Source organism: Galeopterus variegatus, unplaced genomic scaffold, assembly GCF_000696425.1.
Source record: "Galeopterus variegatus unplaced genomic scaffold, G_variegatus-3.0.2 Scaffold64, whole genome shotgun sequence".
Lineage (NCBI taxonomy): Eukaryota > Metazoa > Chordata > Mammalia > Dermoptera > Cynocephalidae > Galeopterus > Galeopterus variegatus.
In genome coordinates, this window is record NW_007726175.1 from 408,472 (window position 1) to 424,421 (window position 15,950).

Below are 15,950 nucleotides of genomic sequence, written 5' to 3' on the forward strand. Positions count from 1 at the left end.
TAGGGTATTGTCGGGGACAAGTACTTGGAAACAAACAGCAACTCCAGTAGTGCTAGTTCACTAGGTGGAGGTGGAAGGTGGTATGCGAGGGTGTTCGCAGAAGGCGCTGATCTATGTGGGAATAACTCGAGCAGCCAAGCAAAAGGAGAAGGAACGTTTCTGAACTCCGGTGCCTGAAGGCACGGCATACCGAGTAAATGGTAGCAATCTACAGAAACTCAAAAGTTTTCCAGGCAACTCTTCAAAGCCCTTTCCCATCTGTATCATGAAATTATTAACTTTACTGTTAGGGGGATTGTGAGTTTTCTTTAGTAGCTATAGCGCAAAGTGGGTTGCATCATTTTGGAAAGTGTCATTTGTTTAATATAATGCTTGCATATTTTGCTTCCTTGCGGAAATGGTTTAATAGTCCTAGAAGGTAATCCCAGATCTTGGATTGAAGGATTGGAAAATATTTATCCTTTATAAAGCTTTAGGTAAGATGCCACCTAAATGACAATGATTGAGCCGCGTATTTCATATCCCTTTGCAGCAATGAAATCAATTGTTCTTCCACTTTAGTATGGGACGGATTCTTTTGTCACAGTCTCAAAATCCAATTTTTTCTTTCCAAGGTCAGGGGTGAAGTTTTAATGCTCCATCACAAATTAGTTTGTATCTAAGAAAGTTATCAGCACTGTTACTCATAATATATTTACTGACTATAAGTGAAGCTCTCAAGACAGTGAGTTGAAAGGTTAATTCTATCAAGAACGTTTCCATCTTTATTAGAAATAAAGTCAATTTAAGAATGCAGTTGACCATTTCATAAACTGAGCATTTGATATCAGAGTAACTTTTGGAAGCAGATCCCAGTTCATGTTGGTTAGAGTACATCTGTGATTACCAAAAGCTCTAACTGTTCATTTTCCTTTTTGCAATGACAAACCTATGAGATGGATTGTTTCTATGCTTCCTGAACTGAACCAGTGCCCCCTAAGTTTCTTAGGGAAAACTGAATTTTCATGCAGGCACATGCTTGGGGAAACAGAGAAAGTAGGATTTATGGATTGATTCCCTCAAACTATTTTCATAAAAACTTTCTTTTAAAAAATGGAATAATTTAATAGTACTTCTCTCCCTCCTCCTTGGGACATAATCATTTTGCCAAATAGAGTTTATTTTTTATGTGTCAAAGCTGATAGGGTACTGGAAAAACAAGCAAAAATAAATGTTTGTGCCAGCTGCATAAAGTATTAATATATTACAACTTGAGTGGGAAATACTGTTACTCATCACGGATAAAATCACTGGGGACTTAGCATGAGCTTTTTCTTTGATGGTATACTTTGGAAAAATGTTTGACTAACTAAAAGGAAACATCACAATAGTTTCTGGATAAATATTTGTATATTTGTTGAAAATCAAATTTAATTTGCCAATTTCAGTGTTTGAGTTAATTTGTATTAGATCTTTAGCTAGATTTAAATCCAAGATATATTTCTCCTGTAAGGTTTGCATTTTGTCTTCCATAATTTATGTTCAAAGCTATTTCATTACATAGTGTCTTAATGTAGTAGAAACTAAGGCAACATAGAAAACGATTAAAATTCTGGTGTATTATTAGTACATATACCTCTCATTGCTTATAGTACAGTTTTAATATTTCAATATTTCTAGAAAACAAAATTAAGGTGATTTCTGAACTCTTGAAACTTAAAATTGTATTAGATGACAAATCACATCATACATAGTAGAGACCGTTTGTATGTTTACACGTACTCCTTCAAATCCAGGGTAAAATCAAAGCCAAATTTCTGTATCTCTTGGAATTCCCAGACTGTATGTGTATGTGTCCATGACTGTGTTAAATTCTAGTAGAATTTTAAGCTCCAGAATATATTGAAAAACAGCCCAAATATTTATAAACTGTACATTTTAGTTCATAGTAATAATGCTAAATCTATAATATGTAACATTTCCCAGAATGTATTCATACACATTTCCCCTGCACAAACACACATAGATGCACACATATACAGACTCAAAAAGCTTAGCTGTTTAGAGGCAAATATTTATGGACTTTAGGCTTCCCTTATAGTTTATTGACAGTTGAAAATAACCACATTTAATAGAAAAGCACACCATTATTTTTTATATGTGTTAAACATTTTTGTAACTTTGAACCTGCTATGCTTTCCAGCATTATTAGCAAAGCCACCATCTGCCACGTCTTCAAAGGGACTCTTAAAAATTGAAAATTTACAACTGTACTTAAAACAATCAATGCAAAGCAGGTGATTCTGAAAAAATCGTCTATGAATAGTGTGGGTTCCTCGGCTTCAATTACATTTGATTGTTTCCCAAACAATGTAGTAATAGGTATTAAATGTCTACTTTTAGTTAAAATTACCAAAGTTAATTAATCAATCTAACTTTAGCTTTTATGCAGCAACCTAAAGTAAAAAATATGTAGATATTTTCTGTTATAATTAACTTAATACGCACTTTATAGAAAATCAAAATTATATCAAAAAGGAAAAGAATGATTTGGGAAGGTGGATTTTACTTGGTTTAAATCACATTAGATTCTTGTAAAATTGAAAATATTTTATTTATAGCTATTAGATCATAAAATATTTGTTGTCAAATTGTCTGTCTATATGCTTGCCTATGCAGAATGACAAACAAATATGTGTTTAATAACTTGCAGATTAAAGCCAGAGTAATGTCTTACCTGGCCTAACTGGAATTATATTACAATTTTTCCTAGATGTTTCAATCAATGTGTTCTCTGAAAGAAAACATAAAAAATAAATGTGATTTTATTATTAATTTTTATGTCACCGGATTGTGGCTTTTCAGCATTTAGTTTAGAATTTTAAAAAAGTAGTCTATTGGATTCTTAAAGATTATAGAATATTGAACAAATTGTCTCAAAGGTATGGAATAAAAAAATAACACTTCCATTCTTTTTCTTGGGGTGGTAGATAAATTTTAGTTTAAATGATGAGGTAACACTGAAAAAAAAAATTCTAAGTACTATTGACCTACATGAGTGTTCTCAAATGATTACACTCAGAAGTCAAGAGCAACAATTCTTTTAGAATTGAGATTTATTGTTGAAAGTCAGCAATGAATGGAAGAAAGAATGCAAATAAAGATAGGAAAAGTTTTCAGTTGTGTGTAAATTTCTTTATTATAGTTCATTTGAAAAGAAAAAGCACTAAATACGAGGCATGGCACCACACAAACTTTCACTGGGCTTAAAAATTCAGTATTAAATATTTAAAATTTTAATCTTTGTCTTTAGTAATCATCAATGGAAACCATTACATTGACACTTTGTAAGCTGATTTCCACTAATGTACTGAAAAAAAATTAATTGCTACCCCATTTTCCCTCTGTGTTTGAAAAGATATGAGGGTACAGCAAAAAGTTCATGGAAAAACAGAATTGAAAGGTAATATGAATCTTTCCGTGGACTTTTTGAAGTGCCTTCATAAACCCTTCATTGCAGCACTGGAATTTATAACTTATAATAAACTTTCTAAGAAATTAAACTTTCTAAGAAATTAATTTTAAATAAAAATAAAATAAGAAAAAGGATCAGTCCTTTCTCGTAGCCTCAGGGAAATTTGGGAGACTAATTCCATATGTTATGGAAGAATTAAGTTTCTTTTAAATGAGAAATGTCAACCTATAGATAAATTAATACCTGAATTATATAAGAAGTTCTCACATACAAATCTGTTACATTACTTGGCCTGCTAATGCTGACTTGCTTGGACAATTTTATACATTTAGAATATTTAAAATGGCAGCTTAAAACAGAAAACAAAGATGTGAGGGCTTTTAAGATTTTCATTTCAAATGAGAAAAAACAGTATAATACAAAAATATGTTTTAGTTTTAGATAGTGTTCACTTTAGAAATATATTTCTAAAATTTCAGACATACTCTTTTCCAAGACTTGTAATGAGGGTTGCAAATACCTATGATTGGTAAATGTTAAGGATGGAGAAATATTAGAAAATAAATGACCTGTAGGAATTCTTTAATATTTTTTTTTGAGTTAATAGTTGTGGATGATTTATCTCTCCCAAATTTTTGTATTTTTATCATATTGTTTTTTCTAATGATAAAGCATTCTGTGAAGGAAGATATATTAGCACATGAAGTGAAACTATCAGCAGTAGCATTTTTCTCTCTTGATTTTAATCATAAAATAAGAAGGAGTAATTCTTGACTGGCTGGATAAATTACATGTCCTGGCTTATGGTACTGGTGGCTGATTCCAATGGTTAAAATCAAAAGAAAAAAAGATGAAACACAAACTGAGATTGCAAATTAGAAATTGAGGTAGGTATGATGTATTTTCTATTTAACATATTTAAGCAACAGGAAGCATTTTATTGTCACAATTTGTTCTATATATTTTGTATTTTAGCTGTTAATATGGTTTATGGATTAGTAATATATCTTTTGTAAAGGCTGGAAAGATAATGAAGCACTAATATTTTCCTTATTTTTGTAATAATGCTCTTATGACTATTTCTGTGAATAGCTGTCTTCAACTGAAGCCTCCAAGCAGACGAGTAAGACAGTACAGTAGAGTTGGCTGCAGAACTCTACACTACTTCTAAATCGTAGTCGTCAGTGACATTCAAAATTCAATTGCAGAGAAACTCGCAGGATATTTCATTGTTCTCGCGTAGTAAAACTTATAATGGTAATGGCCATTTAGGTCTCAGTCTTCAATTTGCATTACTTATTTCGAGGCAGAATTAATCTAAATCTGATGCTCTTTTCTCTAATGGCTCTTTCTACTTAATTACATCATTAAAGTATAGGGCACTTATTTTCCCTTTAAGAAAGTTATGTTAGATAGTATTTTATAATACAAAATTATCAATAGCATATCTATTGATCTATTTGTGTGAATCTCATAAATTGTTTTTATATTTCAGAGTAAGTATTTCTATTTAAAACCTTTTGATATATTTATTACTAAATTAACAGAAAGTTACTTGGTAAGCATGTACATTCATATGTGATCAAGCTGGTTAATTATTAATTTTTCTCTGTATTTGAACTTTTAAATTACAATAAAAATATCTCATTATTTATGAAATCTTAATTTATAATATTACATTTTCCACAGCAATATAATATTTCTATTTACACCTGTTACTATCTGTAAATTGAGTGCTGTATATTGGAATATTGGTTTTCACAAGGTTCTAAAAATATTTTATATGTTTTTTGTTTTCCTACATGTGAATATGAACAAGAATGATCAGGTAAAATGTATATTGTATACATACATTTTTGGAAAGGGTTTATATGAAAGAGGAAAAAAACTCTCAAAAATAATCTCTTTCTTTTCTCTATATTAGATAGATTTAAAAATTAATAAATTAAATCTTTAACTTATATGATTTTATTGCTATGCTATTTAAAAAACTTATCATTTACTTCAAAGTTTAGTAATTCTAAAATATTTATGTATGTTAGTGGCTTAATTCTTACATCTTGCAATTTTTACTTTTATTGCACATAAACATGTTTACCAGGTAATTACTCATAGCGGCAAAAACTTTAGGGTATTGATTATAGCTTTAAATTCAAAAGTTGTTGCTCTTCAAAATTTTATAGAATCAACTCATTTGAATATTTCAAATACATTTAAATAATGTGCTGTTTGTTTTCATAAGATTTCTTTCTCAGATTTTACAGGTATTTTTCTTGAAGCTTGCACAAGTTATATTGATTGAAACTGTGAACATAAGGTGCTTATTTTTCATAGATTTTAGTTTTCATTTTATTCTAGTAGAAAGGTTAATTGCAAAGAAAGGATAACGGGGAGGACACTGAATTAACTAGGATGTGGCAGCTATACTTAAAGCACATGTTAAAAATACATGTTTATATAGTCTTAATATAAACAGCCCTTCAAAAAATTCATGGAAAGATTCGTATTATCTTTCAATTCTATTTTTCTACGAACTTTCTGAAGTACCCTTGTATGTATGTATTAATAGACAGAACTCCAATTGAAATTCATGATAATAGAAAATCTGAATGAAAGTATCCACATTGAATGCTGTAATATAACATTAAATGTTTTGATTGTAAAATAAAATATTAAGTTTGTAGCATATACGGCTGTGTGGAGAGTCCAATAGGCTGAAGCTGGTTATCAATGATAGTCATAAAAATCAGACCTGCTAAGGCCCCTGCAGTTTTTGTTGTCTTTTGTTTTTCTCTTCCTCAAGCTCATTATTCTCCACACGCTTCAAGAGACTCCCATAAAACTAAAAGAAAAAAAAAAAAAAAAGGAAAACCCCCAGTTATCTTACATAACTATGGGCAAGAAAATGATCAAGATCTAGCCATCTCCCAGGCTCTGCAGAAACCTAGAGGAGGGTCCAGCTTAGGTTGGCAGATGCCAGCGGAATTTTAAAGGCCTGGAATTTTACTCTTTGAAAATATAGCCTTAAAGCTTTGCCAGAAATGACACCCAAATAAAAACTTATTTTTGCAAAGTGATAGTTATTTGCAAATGCAGTGGTGAAATGTATTCAGTGTCTGTAGAGGCGTCTTCTTACACTGTCTGGACTGCATAGAATATGTTTCATGATCATTTTTAACCGCCTGAAAAACTAGCAGACGAAACTGGGGTATATTATTGTTAAGTGAAAAAATAAAAAATAAAATGGGCAGTGACTCATCAAATGAACAATGAATGCAAAGTAAATTTCACAAATTATTGATTTATGTTAGTAACTAAAACGTGCCATTCAGGAAAATAGCATAGTGCCATCAGAAACTTAGTGGGAACAAATGGATAAAATTTAGCTTTGATTTTATAGGACACCAGTAATTTAGCAATGGGCTTTCACATTTTTAGAACCATCTAAACAATGTTTTAATGCTAGCTGGATGGGTTAAAATCAAGTGAAATTTCTCCTTAATATTTTTCAAAACTTAAAATGAGGTCTCAGTATATTTACTGCCTGTAACAATTAAAATCTCCCCAACTATAGGCTATGTTTACATGTTTTTTTTTTTTAATTTGAAATGTAAATGGATCCGGATGCATTAAACTAGGAGTATGTAGATATAAACTATTGAGACAGATTGAAATGACAGGAAAGCCATAGTTTAGGCATCTAAATCTGGGGGCCTGCTGCCACTCCCATTTCCAGGATTACTATCTTGTGAATGTCCACCCTCACCTCAAAGTTCAGAAAATTATAGGTACTTTTTCTTTTCAGGACTATTTTTTGTTCCTGGATGTGGATTTATCAGATTTATTTTAGGATACCCAGATATTTGAGAAAATATAAAGAAGTGGCAAGTCTTTTTTCTTTTGCATATTTAGTGATTAGTTGGTAAATTATAACTAACTTGTCTTATTTCTTAGTCATTATATCAGACAAAGAAACAGGTGGCACACTGAAAAGGATGTATAAAAAAGAGTTTGATGATGACAATACCATGGTGGGAAAATGTGGGGAATCAACGGAATGATGAATCAGCCAGGGTCTATTCATAATTGGAAAATATTAGCTCCTCTAAACCTGAGAGGGCCAATAGAGGGAGCTTTCACCAGAATCCAGTGAGAGCAAGAGGACAGAAGCCTTCTTGCAAAGTTGGGACCTAAGGTGGAGGATTGCAGCTGATGTCAGACATCATTCAGTAACCCGTCTGCATGCCCTCCGATCTCCTCCTGTTGTCTCCCATTGGCCAAATGTAATAAGAAACGAGAGCACAGAGGACTTGGTAGATAAAATCCATAGGAGTCAACCTAAAGGAGAAAGGTGGGAGTAGATCTGGGAGAACAAAAGTCTGGGGCTAAACTCTCCCTCTGTCTCTCACTAGCTGTCACCCTTGGCCACTAATTTAACTAATTTAAGAACTTAGCCCAGTAAGTGTCAGTTATTATTTTTATTGTCTATGAACATGCAATTATGTCATGAGTGCACTATGTATGAAAACAATCTGTCTTATGTTATTTGTCTGTATTTTAGTACAAATATTTGCTATAGGGAATGTTTTGTGCCTACGTGATTGCTAAAGATTTAAGATAATTTGCACTGTTTTTAAAATTGTAAGTAGCATGCCATTTTCCTGAAATGTAGGGCAAATTGTAGTCAAGTTATGTAAGAGGCTCAAGTTGACTTTACTACCCTTAAGATTCCTGTTTCACAGCTTATTTTTTGCTTGGATATCATCTAACCTTCTGTTCTCAGGTATCTCCTGTCACTTCCATCAAAAACCTGCTATCAAGAGGAGTGTATATTGAACAAAATAAAGGACAAAAATTCATCTTATTTTTTAGAAAAGGAGTGTACAGACGGGAATTTAGTTGAGAGAGAACAGAATTTAAGTCAAAAGGATTCAAATATGACATTAAAATTTCGGGTCTTGGTTTCAGCTGTTAATTAGGAGGGTGGGCGTGATATTTTTCTGCTGTGTTATAAAGTTTATTGCAGAGAGAATTTAGGTATTGTAGCTGATTATTGTTATTTTTAGTGGTTCCATTTGGAGACTCATGAATGGCAAATATACAAATACTACTAAAAACCAAAAATTAATTTTATCCCACATAAAATGCATGAAAATAGCTATATATTGGTGATTTTTTACACAAATAGTTTATTTATTTGTTTGTTCATTTATGTACACTTATTAGATTCTGGAGAAATAATGCTTAGATTGAAACAACAGAAAACAGCAAAATCCCCTGGAGTTGCAAGTTCTGGACGACTGGCTACATTCACTCTATTCATTTAACTTAGTCACCTCTCCTATACCCACGGTGCAATGTGGAGAATTCAGAAAAGTACTTCAGAGAAACTTTAAATTATTATATGCGCTGGTTTTCAGTAGTTGCTTGTGAGTAAATAAAAGAACCAAACACTATATTGAAATCCTAAATGCGAAGAGTGAACTCTTTCAGAGTTCGCAGATTCACTGCAATTTGATACCTACAGTGAGAGCAATTCAAGGGAATAGCTTCTCTGCTAGATAATGGAAGAGCTGGGAGGGAATAGGAAGAAGGGTTGGGAGAAGAAAAAAAAAACATTAAATGTTCAATAATACACACAGTGACAAGAAAGACTCATCTGTATTGACTGGTTTGATAATTCTTTGATTTCAGAATAAGCTTCGTTTGGCAGAGTTTTCTTAATGAGTTGTAATCTAAAATGCTTAAACAGATCATTAGAATCAGAATTATTAAGACACTAGAAGAGACGTAAGGCATTACCCCGTTCAATGAATGTGTGAGTATTTCCTAGATGAGGGAATGTGCCCAGAGAAGTTAAGTCATGTCTGTCCATCCAGCCAAATAGCGGCAGCTGAACTTCCATATCCTGACTTCAGCCTAGTGCCCTTAAAAGGAAAATCTCATAAAATACTTTGAAATCTTAAGTTTCTAGTCTTCCCAATACAAATAAACTTTAGCATCATTTAAAATGTTGGCTACTGCTTTTGAGTGAACGAAACGGAATTTGACAAAGTGCTTTACTTGGGTGTAAAGTACCTCACTCAGAATATGATTTTATGGTCACCTCAGTCATGTTTCATCCTTGTTTAAAGAATATAAACACGGATAAACTTTCTTAGCTTCAGTATTCTAATGATGTAGCCCATATTGTCCACTACCAAAGTAACTGAATTTTTTTGACACCTCATACGATATACTATAGCATTTTAAAGTTCGATATCTGATAATGTGCAGATGGACTTTGCTATAAATAATAGATATTTATGCAAACAGAATCATATTTTGAGTAACCATTTGTGATTTGAAGAATCTGTTTGAAAAATTTTAATTTATTACAAGTAAATCTTTTTGAGTTTCACCTACAGTGTACTTGCCTTTTTGTGTTCGGTTAAAGTATCAGGAAAATAGCTACAAGTAGACATCGAGGAAAACTCCTTTGTCCCAAGTCCTTAACTTTATCTCCATTCTTATATCATCTATTGATTTTTAAAATTGAATACAGTCTTCTTGCACAGATGCTCGAAAATGTTAATGATTGCTCATTTTGTTTATGCTGACCAGACAGGCATTCCTTGTTTCTCCTCTCCTGTTCACACCCATCTTCCCCATGATATGCTAAAAATCCATCTGCTCCTCCCTAATGGAAGGAGCTCTGTAACCTCTGGAACACTCTACGCTGACCTTTCACACTTATTCCAGATCCTTAGTTCTTACTAGACTCTCAAAACACAAAGTTAAATATCAAAAATACAGTGGATTATTCTATCAAAAATCTGCCCCCCCCTTCTTTGGTTTAAACACAACTCCATTTCCAAACACAGAAAATTCCTCTTTTACTTAATTAATTTTAAATTACATGCAATATGCCTTTACGTTAATGATCTCAATTGATGATTTCTCCTTTACCACTATACCTCTATACAGGACCCAGTCACACTGCTTCACCGATACAGCATGGCCCAAAGTCACTCTATTCCACATCCTTTTGTATTTTTCTTACCTATTCCTACTTTTAAGGGTCCTGCCCTTCAATTCAGTTTTTTCACCCCAGAACTCCTGAAGTAACTGTTCTCTGAGCCTCTTTATCTCTTTTCGTTCTTCCCTAATGGAATCCTGGATTCCATTACTACAACACGTAGTGATATTTTGACCCTATCGTTCCTCTTCTTGGAATTCTACATTAACCCGAAATTATTCTACACTTATAATACAAATGTTTATTTGTAGGCTTTGATGCACATGATACCTGAAGTGCCTAATGTCCATCAATGATATATTACTGATATATTACTAGATTTTGCTTGTACTGGTTCTTGTGTGCAACCAAATTTTGTTTTATGTGTGTGTGTGTGTGTGTGTGTGTGTACACACACACACATATGTTTTATGCATATATCAGATGTTAAAGCACTGATTATGGCAGTGCTTTTCTGGCAAAGTGATCTTTTAACTCAGTCTTTGGGACACAATGCTAAATTATTAAGAATTTAAGACAATGTTCTGATACTTCCTAATGTGGGTACTTACACATTTATTGTTTAGCTGCATTTCTGTATCTCTCATTTAGTCAAGAACCCCAGTGACATGCTATATTTTACTTACTATCTAATTTCCTTTGATAAGAATTTAGGCTATCTATTAATGGACATCCATTTAGAATCTCTCAATGCAATCATTAAAGCCTTTATGGACCATCTGGGTCAGTTTTAGTTGATAGCTGTTTTGCTTTTATTTTAACCAATCTTTTTTTCAATAGACTTGTTTATGCCTACCCCTTCTTAAACAAACAAATGAACAAACAAAAAATCTCTTCGAGATTATTGTAAATTCACTTGCCGTTGTAGGAAATAATAAGAGGGATCTTGTATATCATTGACCCAGTTTTCTCCAATGGTAATGCATTGAATAATTATACTACAATACCACAATCGAGAAAATGACATTGGTACAATCCACCACCATTAGTCAGATTTCACTAGTTCCGCATGCACTTGTGTGTGAGTGTCTGTGTGTGTTTAGTTCTATGCTACCTGCCAGATTCATTTTTTATTTTTATCCCACATACCATAATATTTTTCAATCTGAATGTATTATTTTGATTAAAATCTGTACTGTGACACCTTCTCAGATCAATACCACCCTACACTAGTTATTACATCTTTCTTACCACATTAATATCTATAAACTGCATAACAATACACTTACGGTCATGTGCCACATGATGACGTTTCAGTCAAGAACAGACTACATATGATTGTCGTATATGGCTATACCGTATAGCCTAGGTGTGTAGTAGGCTATCCCATTTAGGTTTGTGAAAGTACACTCTACAATGTTTGTACAATTAACCACACATTTCTCAGAACTTATCCCCCTTTTTAAGTGTCACTTGACTCTACATTTTCCCTGTGGTTCTCTTTGAGGTCCCTAATTCACATATCTCTAGTTTCTGATTTGAATTACGTGCACTCCCTAAGAAAACTTGGTGTCTTCTTTTTCTTTTAGTGTGATGTTCAGGATAGGTATAAATGTGCCAAAGTTCTTGCTAAATCCTAGTTCTGGCATAGAAAATGCTTCGTTAATGATGAATAAATCATCTATGCAGGGGTTTTCTGAGGCACTTGGTTCCAGGATTCTAGCAAAAGGCAAATTTGAAAGAGACTTTGGCAATCCATAGGAAAGTTGCATAAATAACCAGCTTAAGTCTAATTATCTGTGTATCTGATTGATATTTATAAATGCTTTTTAAAGTGAAATACCTTTCATTACATGTGATATATTTACTATTTTCTAATTAATCAGGGCAAAAGTAAATATGCATTTATTAAAAATTTTAACATAAATCAGCAAAGACATCTATATTTTAAAAGACAAGGTGTCTATATTTTCAACTATTTGCTTACTGTTAAACCCAATATCCTGTCAATTAATATGTGGAAATGCCTCATCCCTTTAGTTTTAGATGAGACACGAGATTCTCTAAGCGTTCCGTGCAGTTAGTCTATGCGTTGTTTTGAGTGTTACATACCATAGTATTTAAAATATCAGTCTAACAAAGCCAAAAAAGTTAATAAAACTTGAAATTATTGGATAATTGAGAAAATTAAGGAATATTAAGAAATCTGCCTTGTAGTATTGGATAGTGGTACAAATAGTGATTCAAAAAGAAAAATAGGTTATTTTCAAATTTTTTAAGTTGACTGAAAAGAGAAATGAAAAATTCCTTTTGTGAGAACCTTGATACCTTGACACTGATTCAATCCATATTTCCTGAGTCTCTGTCATACTGCTTTGAGTATGACTGGTTAACCATATTCAAAAAATGCTACATGATTAGACAATATGGGTTAGAGACACTAAGTGACCACATTTGTGGCCTGACTAGTAGGGAAGGAACAGTCATAGTGAGGGGTGAACAAGCCAACAAAAATCATTTCATCTGTGGTTCTGAGCTTAGGTGCATAAACTGATGAAAGGAAAGTTTTATACAAGTCTACTCATGCAAGTGAGTTAGCACTTATTTCTGTAAGGGAGTTAAAATCAATCCATATTGCAATAGATTTTGACTATTATTTTCTTTTAAATTCTGTTATCCATGATTCTAATACTGATTCTATTTCAGCAATTCCTTCGGTTCATGAGGAAAGATGACTGTCAGATTCTCTATGCTTCTGGCCTTTTCATTAACGTATCATAAGATTACTTTATCCAGACCAGAAATTCTCAACCGTGACTTTGCATTGAAATCATTGCGGCACTTTTAAAAAAAATACCGATGCCCCAAGGATTATGAAATTTATGTCATAATGTATCTAGAGTGTATATCTAGATAAGTATATCTAGAGTGGAGCTGGCATTTAAAAAATTTTATAAAGGAAAATTACAGCATTAAAAGAATAGAGAAAACAGTATAAAGAACTGCCATATACTCATTATGCTCAATATTTATCAACACATGACAAGTCTTATCTCATTTACAGCATCCCACTCCTCCCTCACATTGTCCCAAATTTTAGACACAGACAACAGATATATTATCATTTTATGTGGACATGGGCATTTTTTAAAAAGCTCCCAGGTGATTCTAATGTATAGATAGAGTCGAGAACTACCAATTTAGAATAGCCTTGTTTCCCAGTTGAAAAGTTCTGGGAGTCAGGGGCCCTGTATTCTAAATATCCTTTTCTGCACATGAAGAGCAATGCCAGATATGGTTATTGATACATTACAAATTTGCTAGAAACGGCCTCTTGTATATCTGTGATTATGACCAGTAATCATAATATTCTTTTATGCTGTGTAGTATGGTAGCCACTAGCCACATGTAAAGTAAAATTCCAAACTACTTTAAAAAATAAATTAAAAATTTAATTTCTTAGTTCCAGTAACCACATTCTAAGTATTCAATAGCTATATAGTCTACTGGCTAATGTATTGGACGACATAAATATAGAACACTTCATCTATTACGAAGTCCAATTGGATAGCACTTGTATACAAAAAGGCAAAGTTTCTTACCCTGCAGCTATTGAAAACCGTGAGGATGGAAATTCCCTCAGTGAACAAAGAGATTATGGGATTCAAATACCACCACGCGAAGCCAAACATAATTAAAAGTTGAAGCATTTATTAAAGTAAAATGTAAATAGCACTATTTAACTAAATTAATTTTTGGATAAATTTTCTTTTGTCAAGCAAATATTTATTAAAATAAAATGCATTCATGATTTTGAAAAGGCCAAAGTACATCGTAAAATAATTACTAATTAAACATAGTGTATAAGCCTGGGAATTAGGCAGTTATCAAAATAAAAGCAAAATCAGAGATATTAAATCATCGAATTGTAGATACACAATTAAAATTAAGTAAAATACAATATAACAATGTAAACAATCAATGTAAATGTAAAAAACAGAATTTTGGAAGTGAGAAGGCAAACAATAAAAGCATATTCAGGAATGTAAGGTCAAGTAGGGAGATTCTTTTAGGCCCCTTGAGGAATAGGGAGGAGAACATTTTTCTGGGAAAGGGTGGGGAACATGCCAAAACTAAGCTGGATTTTCCAGGGGGAAAGTATGAAAACTTAAGAGAATCAAACAGTGGCGATTAATGACATAGAATTATTGACTTTCAAAGACTCTCAAAAGAGTTGGTCTTTAATAATCCCTGTCCTGAATTCTAGAATTGCAAGGCAGGTAGCTGACAAACAGAAGAACCTGTTAGAAGAGATTAATTTTTTAGAAGGAAAACGGGGATAAAGTATTCATCTTGGCATTAGAAAAAAGAAAATGCAAGGAAGGAGGAAGTGTAGGGAGTCTCACGTCTATACTATGAAACATCTGGGCCTGTTGGGCTGTGGCCATACATTACACAATTAAGCTGCCACAACTGCAGAGTTGTGTGTATGTGGGGAGCAGGACTATTCACCAGTGAATTCATTTCTTTAATAGAGATTAATTCAGAATTAATTGACAGTTAAGCTGTTAACAATTTGTGGTAGAAAAGGCAATATTAATATTACCCATTAGACAAAGGTATTACTGGACACATTTATGTTAGAATTTATGAGTTGTGAGTGCGCATTAAAGTATGAAAATATAGAAAAATGATACTGATTGCATCCAAGATGTCTTAGGGACACAGAAAACAAATACGTGTACTATAGCACTGAGCAAACATAAATACGTGTCCAGGGAACTCTCATTGTTTATAAGAGGGTTTAGAACAGAATATGGCCAGAACGAATATAATTTATAATAAGGTTTTATTGGTAGTGTAGAAGAAGAGTAGGGAAAACATTTTGGTAGTTTTCAGTGAATGAAATTTATGGTTAATTTTATATTGAAACTTGGTTCATATGATACTGGGAGCCATGAGTATGTAAATGTGTGAATGTGGTAATCTATGTTATTAATGCCAATTATTTTTTACTTTGGATTAACATATCTTCTTTCTTCCCAATTAAAAAAAAAGTGTTATTGCTTTTCCCATGGACACAGTAAGAAGAGGTAAGAGTTTTTTTTTTTTTAAATGGAAACCACTTAGAAGAAATAGTCTACATATATAAAGCACTTCTGTTAGAGACACCAATAAAAGTATGTTAGTTAAATACAGTAAAGTAGTCAAATGCATGTTAATACACAGTAAAAATAGGTGATTTCTACATTGAATGGTTTTACCTTGAAAATTCAGGATGTGAGAAAGCCAAACTAAACCAACGGGAAATTTAAATATGTTATTCAAATGCAGTGGAATAAAGTGGATTTATAATTTAATTGTGTTCTAAAAAGGTGCTGAACTAGGGAGGGGCTACTTAAGACAAGAGTCACAAGAAGAGTGTTATGGAATTTTCCTTATGAAGTAGCTGTGTTACTGTCAGATCAGACATAAATACTTTCTCACATTTTATTTACACTTTTTCTAATATGTTTTTATTCTTTTTTTATCTTATAT

General features: G+C 32.5%; 1 protein-coding gene across 1 annotated transcript in view; it reads left to right on the forward strand.

The window, feature by feature from the left end:
- Window positions 1-15,950, forward strand: part of MEOX2 (mesenchyme homeobox 2) — a 69,223-nt gene that overhangs the window by 1,591 nt on the left and 51,682 nt on the right. The gene's annotated exons all lie outside the window — the stretch shown is intronic.